At 36.9% G+C, this 7,808-nt stretch overlaps 2 long non-coding RNA genes across 2 annotated transcripts; both read right to left on the reverse strand.

Annotated features, from left to right (window-relative positions):
• Positions 1 to 490: 490 nt before the first annotated feature.
• LOC110681287 lies at positions 491 to 931 on the reverse strand. Its single transcript, XR_002503153.1, has 2 exons — positions 884 to 931; positions 491 to 827 (listed from the first exon to the last, which is right to left on the reverse strand). It is a non-coding gene; the product is annotated as an uncharacterized LOC110681287 (long non-coding RNA).
• Positions 932 to 1,739: 808 nt separating this feature from the next.
• On the reverse strand, positions 1,740 to 6,583 carry LOC110681288. Its single transcript, XR_002503154.1, has 2 exons — positions 6,435 to 6,583; positions 1,740 to 1,868 (listed from the first exon to the last, which is right to left on the reverse strand). It is a non-coding gene; the product is annotated as an uncharacterized LOC110681288 (long non-coding RNA).
• Positions 6,584 to 7,808: the final 1,225 nt, after the last annotated feature.

Raw genomic sequence — 7,808 nt, forward strand, 5'->3', positions numbered from 1 at the left:
CAATACTAGAAGTCTTTGGTGCATAACCATGACATGTGTGGTAAAAAGTTAGAAATGGTTCCTCGCCGAAGTTGGATTTTTCTTCGAACCTATGCGAGATACCTAACTTCGGAAGCAGGGTGCAATCGATTCGCATCTGGATGCGCTCGAATTTGGGTATCATTTTCTAACAATTTACCGAACTTACAATACTTAGGTATGTACAATCTTTCGGAGGCCTATTGAGTAATCTTTTTTAGTTTGCATATAAACACTTCGAACCAAACGATGAGCATATATTAACAAGAAAACACGCCGATAGCATGTTGTAGATCAACGCACAAAAAAAAAACAATCATGCAATGCAACAATGGTTTCGCAAACTTACGTTTCCTTGATTAATCTTTTCTTTCTCTTGTTTCACTTGTTCTGCTGGCTGCGGCATACTGGAAGCGGTTCTTTGAATCCAAGATCGGCTTAATAGTCGTTTGCTCCTTTTTCATGCAACTCAGGACAGCTAGGCACTTTGTTACTGTTGTTACCAAAGGAATTGGATTCACAACTTGCTGTTGGTTTACCGAATGGTTCACTAGGTGGACTTGATGGTGTAGTGGGAGGCGAAAAAAAGTTGCATTAACTTGGACTTCGCAGACGATGGAAACAGGATGTTCCAACTTGTTTTCCACTTTTGGTTCCACTACACGTTCACCGGTATTATTGTTGAATATTTTGTCAATGACTGAGTCTGGAATTGTTTCGTAATTGGATGCGATGACATAGTTGGAAGGATTTGATTTTGGATCGACAGAGCAAGAAACTTCAGAGATAGCAATCCTTTTCAGTGGTTTCTGTAAAGATATTGTGCTTTTTAGTATAATGCTTAGATAATAATCAATAAATTTACCTTAGAACGTAGATGAGGAGCTTTTTGGGTGAAATTTAATAACGGACGTATTCTTCCGTAGTTCATCCCAATTATGAGGCTCAGGGTTTTTCTCTTTATGGAGAAGCTGTTGCAAACGTTCCAAATCTCTTACCGCGGTTTGCCTTTGTTTCTCGTCCTTCACTAATTCAAGGAACTTTTTCAAGTCTCTTATGGCTTCTTGGTAGTTTCCACGATGCTCTTGAACGCATGCTCGCCGGTAGTAAGGGCGAAAGTAATTATTATCCAGCTCAATGGCTTTATTACAATCTTCCAAACAGCTGTCATAATTCTTTAGGTGATAATAAGCTAAGCCACGATTGTTATAATAGATAGGTTCATTAGGAAAGACGGAAACGGCCTTCGTGAAACAGTCACATGCTTGTTCATAGTCCTTACTTGAGAGATTACTTATTTCCCAAAGCCTTATGCTTGTCTGCTTCAGTTCTCAATCGTCCTTCAATCCTCTGCATGTCTTGTTTGGTTCTTGTTATATCAGAAGCATCTTTCGTCATTTTCAAAATTCTTTGACATTCTGTGTAGGCTGTTGCACTATTGCCCCATGTATTCATACGCCAACATTCTACGGTAGTATGTATTGGTATACGTATTATCCAGATCAATTGCAGAATTACAATCAGAAATGCATTCTTCATATCGCTCTAGCTTGAAATAACAATAGGCTCGGTTAAGATAATAATCTGGCTTGTGACTGTTGAGTTCAATAGGCTTGGGTATACATTTCGATAGCATCAAGGTCGAGCTTTTCATTGTACGAGCTTGCATCTGCTCCACTTTAGCCATTCTACAAAACTCATTTCCTTTCCTGTTATAATGCTCTGCTTCATTGACATCCTTCGAAATAGTTGATTCGCTGAATAATTCCTGTTTTTCTGAAGCTAGTTGATCTTCCGCAAACTTATTCATTTTAATCAACATGACTTCTGATCGGTGTCGTAAATCCTTCCTGTGAAACGTACCCGAAAACCACATTTCAGTTATGCTGCACCATTGAGCGTTTCCCATTTAAAACACAACTACAAATAAAGCCACACGAAAAACATACTATTTCTACAGTCGAAGTTTACTATAACGTTCAGGCAACAAATTTTCTGCTGAGACGTTTGTTGGTCCCTAGTTGAATAGTTCATTGTTAAGATTACACAGATGACTCGATTTAGTCAGTACTATTTTCATAACGATTTTCAGCTCCCTTTTTAAAAAATTAGTCCAATCTTTACAAATATAATGAAGTAAGAAGATAATACACAATTTGAGTTGACTTTTTTTGTTTCTAGAAAAAAAATTAGTTTCACACATTAAGAATGAAAGTTAAAAAAAAGTTTGATATCCACCTTTTAACGAGCATTTTTAGGACCGCATGCTTAAACTATAATTTGAAACTCAAGGGAAAAATGGGTCAGGACCCACGTATCTTCTAATACACAATTTTGAGTTGACCTTTTTTGTTTCTTAGAACAAAAATAATTTCACCATTAATAAGATATGATAATAAGCGAATGAAAAGTTAAAAAAAAAGTTTGATATCCGCCTTTTAACGAGCATTTTCAGGAACGCATCTTGAACTATTATTTGAACCCAAGGGAAAAATGGGTTCACCCTGTTGTTGAATTAATTTTTTCTCTGAACAAATAGGTATGCAGTACATCACAATTTTTCTTACTACCACTTTGTCTTTAGAAATGTAATGAATCGCTTACGAAAATTAGCGGTTTTCATTAATATTTTGAAGAATCAATAAAACCAACACGTATTCCTCAAGTAGCTATACGTTTGTCATCGAAAAAAATATTCATGTCACAAAAAAATATAAATTGCGCTTCAAAATGACACTGACCTATTTTGCAACCTGACCCATCGTGCCACTTTTTACCCTACATAGAGCAAAGAAAAAGAACTACTTAGACACTCCCATGATTCACTTTGGCATGGAGATTTTTTTTTGTATGGTATTCAGTTGGAGCTGCCTGACAGCTTAAACTTGTCAAGGCTGAACCCTCGGTCTGGCTTTTGCCAAGTTTCCCCTCTACCAGGACCAATACTCAGACGGACTAGGCAATGGCGCCCACATGAACACTGCTTTTTTATTAGTATTGTGACGTGGTAGTTTTTGAAAAGTACCCATATTCCCTTACTTCTGAGAAAAGAAAGCATTGTGCAAATCAGCAGCTCCATCAGAAAATTGTTTGAAATAGTAAGTGTAGTAGTGTCATTACTAATACTGTCTAGTCGAAATGGTTTTGAATATTTTTGTCATTCAAGTGCTATTCTGATTACTCCTGTCTTTTACGTAAGAATAGAGTCCTTAAATGTCAATTGTCGTCAAGTCTTAAACAATATTAGGCTGTTTAGTAAGAGTTCTAGTTAATTTCATTTTTTTGTTGTTAAAAGTATTTATTGTCATTTCCGTTCATATATCCTTAAAGAAAAAAGTCGCTTTCCTTGTATGTTCAACATTTTCTCGAAACTAGCAAGTGTACCTAATGATCGATCTCAGCGTCTTACTTTCCATAGTTTATTTTTATAGTGAATATTGAAGAGTAAGTTACCTCAGGCTTCTATTACAGTCCTCCTACAAGAATTCACTTTTCGGTGGCAAATGCAATGCTTCACAACGCCCTTCTTTCTACTTGTAAAATTTTGCGAAAATGAAGCTGGAATTAGATTATTTTTACCGCTGTTACAAAAGAGGTATTTCTTATTATGGCAATGTAAAAACCATATTAAAATAAGATTGTCCGCCATTTATTTCTACTCAGTGAATCTACTAGTGCATAGGTTCCCAAACTTTTTGGTTTTCGCGACCCACCTAGCCAATAAGCATATTTCTTGCCGACCCACCAGAGGAAAATTGTCCATAGACAAGTTGTGTACTGTAGCTTCTGATGTCACTTATTGTTAATTCGGATTGGGATATGATCACAAGACGTAATTGATATTGGCATGCGCTATGCTTGATTGAAACTACAAGTGAATAAAAAATCTATTTGTTAACACGCACCTTCTCGTTACAAGATGAAAACATTAACATAGGAAACTTTTATAACAACATGAATTGTTTGAATGTCTCGACATCTATCAAAAATTCCATATAGAACTGATTATATTCTTGCAAAATTTAAAATTTTCCAATTATGTGAAACTTCCACGAGTAGATGTCCTATTGCTCAACATTGCTCTCGGAAACCACAACGGGATCAATATTTCTATTATAACTTTGTTGCATGCACTTGCAAATTTCTTTCACACCCTGAAAGTTTAAAAAATATTCTGGTCGGAGAAAATGAAATATTTTCAAATTTAAGGGTTATTTTACATACAAAATACAAGCAAAGCAAATTTTGGCAGCTAAAACAGTCCCATACCAAATGCATGGGAAATTTTCTTCGACAGAATATGTTATGTTCTTCCAACCATAAAGTCCATGGAGCATGAAAGTTTGATAATAATTGAGATATTGACACCGTGAATCACACTAAAAAAAAAGAGTGCTATGATATTCCTCTCAAAACAGTTTATTAAAAAATATTTGTTACATTACTCGCTATATCCATGGGCTGATAATCTCTTTGACTCATGGAAGCTCGATTATAGACCCTTTTTTTTAATAATTATTCAAATATTTTAGCCTTAGATTAGTTTTGATAGTGCCGGCTGACCCATGCCTAATCACTGGAAGAAACAATTCTAGTGATTCTATGATGAATAATTTCTAGCCAGTGGTCAAAGTTTTTGGAAACTTTAAAAAGCTTGGAAATAAAATTAATATTTTGGATTTTTTTCGCGACCCACCAAATACAGACTCACGACCCCCCAGGGGGTCGCGACCCACAGTTTGGGAAACTATGTACTTAGTCATTTTCCTAAGAGTTCCTAAGTATTCCCTGCCGTCGTATATGATAACGATGTATCTAGCTAGCTAATAGTAAGAGTGGCTACGGATCATTCTGGTTAGCAAAAGGCAAACTGAACGTCACCAATAGTATTAATTGTCCACTTCGAATAGATTGATTATTTGAAAATGGGCATCAATTCTATCAATTACGGCAGAATGTCCGTTGGATCACATCCGAGATATTATTGCGTCTATGCCATATGAATTAGGACGCGGCTTTAAGCAAAAAAATGCCCAAAAATGTGATACCACCACTACAGGTTACGCCTTTGTTTCCATCATATGGGCTAATGGATTATGCCCTCCCATCGCGGCAAGGTCGCATAACCAAGGGGAGGGTACTTTGGCATGAAGATTTTTCTCGGTCAAATTGTCTGAATCTTTGTATTAAGATACACTTTCAATAAAAATAAATAAATAAATAGATTTGATTAGATTCAGCTTCTTACTAGGAGGATCATTCCGATTAATGTTACCCGGCTGATCAATGTTACAATGTTGAAATATGCTTCATATAGAAGTGAATCTTACCGCCGGATTTCAGATATTCTATAGAGGAATTTGCCCAAAATTAATCATGGAGGTGTTCATGTTTTTTGTACAGGTAATGTACTGTATACATGAATAAATAATATTCGAAAAAGATGTTGGAACAAGTCGGAAAAATGTTGGATTATTATAAATCCAGCAAAAATAAGGAAAAACTTTTATTTTATTTATTTTTTCTCAATCTTCAAGCATTGCGAACTAATATTTGAACAGTACGCTGTGTTCATAAGCATCGTAAGAATGCAGCGGCCCACTTAAAGACTGATTTAAAAAGCGGCGAATTGAGGTGTGTCCGCGATTCACACTGGCGCGATCTAGTTTGGTAGCGACGCAACAATTCTAAAAAGTTTGGCTTCATAAGCACCGAATACCTGGTCCTTCGGATGGAAAGTAAAGCCGTTAGTCCCGAGATGAACTAGCCCAGGGCTAAAAAACTCGTTAATAAAGATAGAAACAAACTGGTTGGATATCAATATTTGATACTTACTGTAGATGTGTTTCTATAATAAACTTGGGACATGGTGCAATCTGAGGAGTATTATAGAATAGATTTTTATAGAGGTCAATGGGCGACCTCTGACGAGTTTCTTTGAAAATGTAAGTTTATCAATAGTAAATCCCATATAAACTTTGAAAAGCTTGTGATAAATTATAGTTCCACCAATCGAACTGAAATATTACACAGGTGTCATGGGACCAAAATATGGAACCCAAAATAGGACTGGAGTGAGACTTTACATTTTCCATATAATAGTGGTCCAGGCTACTGCTTTATTTACGAGACTTCAATTTATAAAACATTTCTGACTGTTGTTTGTATAGTCTTTAGTGCTTAAATCCCCAAACTACCCTAGAAATGGAGAAATGGCAGCTTTAAACTATTCGGAGAAGGGAGCGATTTCTTTATTTTTTAATACTGATTTGAAAAGTTGAAAACAGTAACACATCTACAAAATAACAAACACTTCAAACTACATTATATTCCAAAGGATACCACCCTTTTCCTTACCGTACGTTTCTTAGAAACAAAGTGGTATCCAATTGGGGACTTTTCCAGATAAAACTAACCTCTTTATCTTGCTGTCGAGACTGGGCCTCCTTCTGCTTCACTTCCTGCTCCCAATCATACAGCCCTTTGATGGTATGCTGCGCTTGTTCGCACTTGGATTTCACTTCCAGCTGAGCCTTGACCGCCTGCGACATATTGGTAATACTTTCGGATCTTTCTGAACAGACAATGAATAAAATAATGACGAATTTCACTGCTTAGGAAAATCTCAACGAAACACCAAGAAAAAGCTAACAATAACAATCAGTCGACTCAACACATTTGATGTTTACAAAAGGGATGTCCATGTCCAATCGCTACGAGCCTATGCATGCTATAAAACGTTTGACTTTTACTGTGCGCCCTGTTTTCAAGTTGCCCGTGAGAGAGAGCGAGACAGCACCAACACACGGCGCACAGTAAAAGTCATGAGAACAAAGAATTTATGGCACGTACAGAGGCTCACAGTCGATCCATGAGCCTCTGTACGTGCCATAAATTCTTTTGTTCTCATGACTTTTTACTGTGCGCCGTGTGTTGGTGCTGTCTCGCTCTCTCTCACGGGCAAACTTGAAAACAGGGCGCACAGTAAAAGTCAAACGTTTTATAGCATGCATAGGCTCATTTATACCTACACAGGAAAAAAAAGCGGAAAAATGCCTACACGCAAAAAATTTGTGCGGTAAAAACCTGAGAGAGACTCGCGAAGAGGAAATATCAAACGTCATATGCAGCCGCAGATTCCCCTCTCACGAAACGTCAAATGCAGCCCACCGTTTTTATGGCTGAACAAGTGAAAAGTCATTGTGTTCAAAGTAAACTGTTGTTAAAAACCTCAGTCGCGCGAGCAGTTTTTTTCCAAAGTTGCTGATAAATCTAAGCAGAGGATTAATTATTTCTAATGTCTGCTACGTTTGCTGGCATGAAATTTCACTCAAACGGCTATTTGTGATTCGATGTGATGCAAACTCAATCATTTTTTGCTGAGAGGTTTATGTGAGGGTTTGAACAGCATGTGCATAATTGGTATAAACGCAAAGTGGAATAAGAAAAAACTCAGCAATCACAGAAAAAGAAGACCGTCTTCGCGAGTCTCGTCTCAGGTAAAAACTACCATTTAGGGGGTAAACTTAAGCGTGCTTAAGCGCTCGCACCGGCATTTTTCAGCAGACCAGAAATGCGCTTGATTTTACCATGTCTGTAGTTGGAATCAGATTGATGTAAATTATATCTGTCAAATGTATTGATGTGTGCATTTGGAAATGCAAAAATCAAATGCGAGAACACCAAACGCGGTAAGATTTTTTATAAGCAATGCGATGTCAAAGATATGTTTTTCTTGCTAGGGTGGCGGTGATTTATATAATCGTTGCTAGGTGTCCTTTGATTGTTTT

This window comes from Aedes aegypti, unplaced genomic scaffold (genome assembly GCF_002204515.2).
Source record: "Aedes aegypti strain LVP_AGWG unplaced genomic scaffold, AaegL5.0 Primary Assembly AGWG_AaegL5_hic_scaff_668_PBJ_arrow, whole genome shotgun sequence".
Taxonomy (NCBI): Eukaryota; Metazoa; Arthropoda; class Insecta; order Diptera; family Culicidae; genus Aedes; species Aedes aegypti.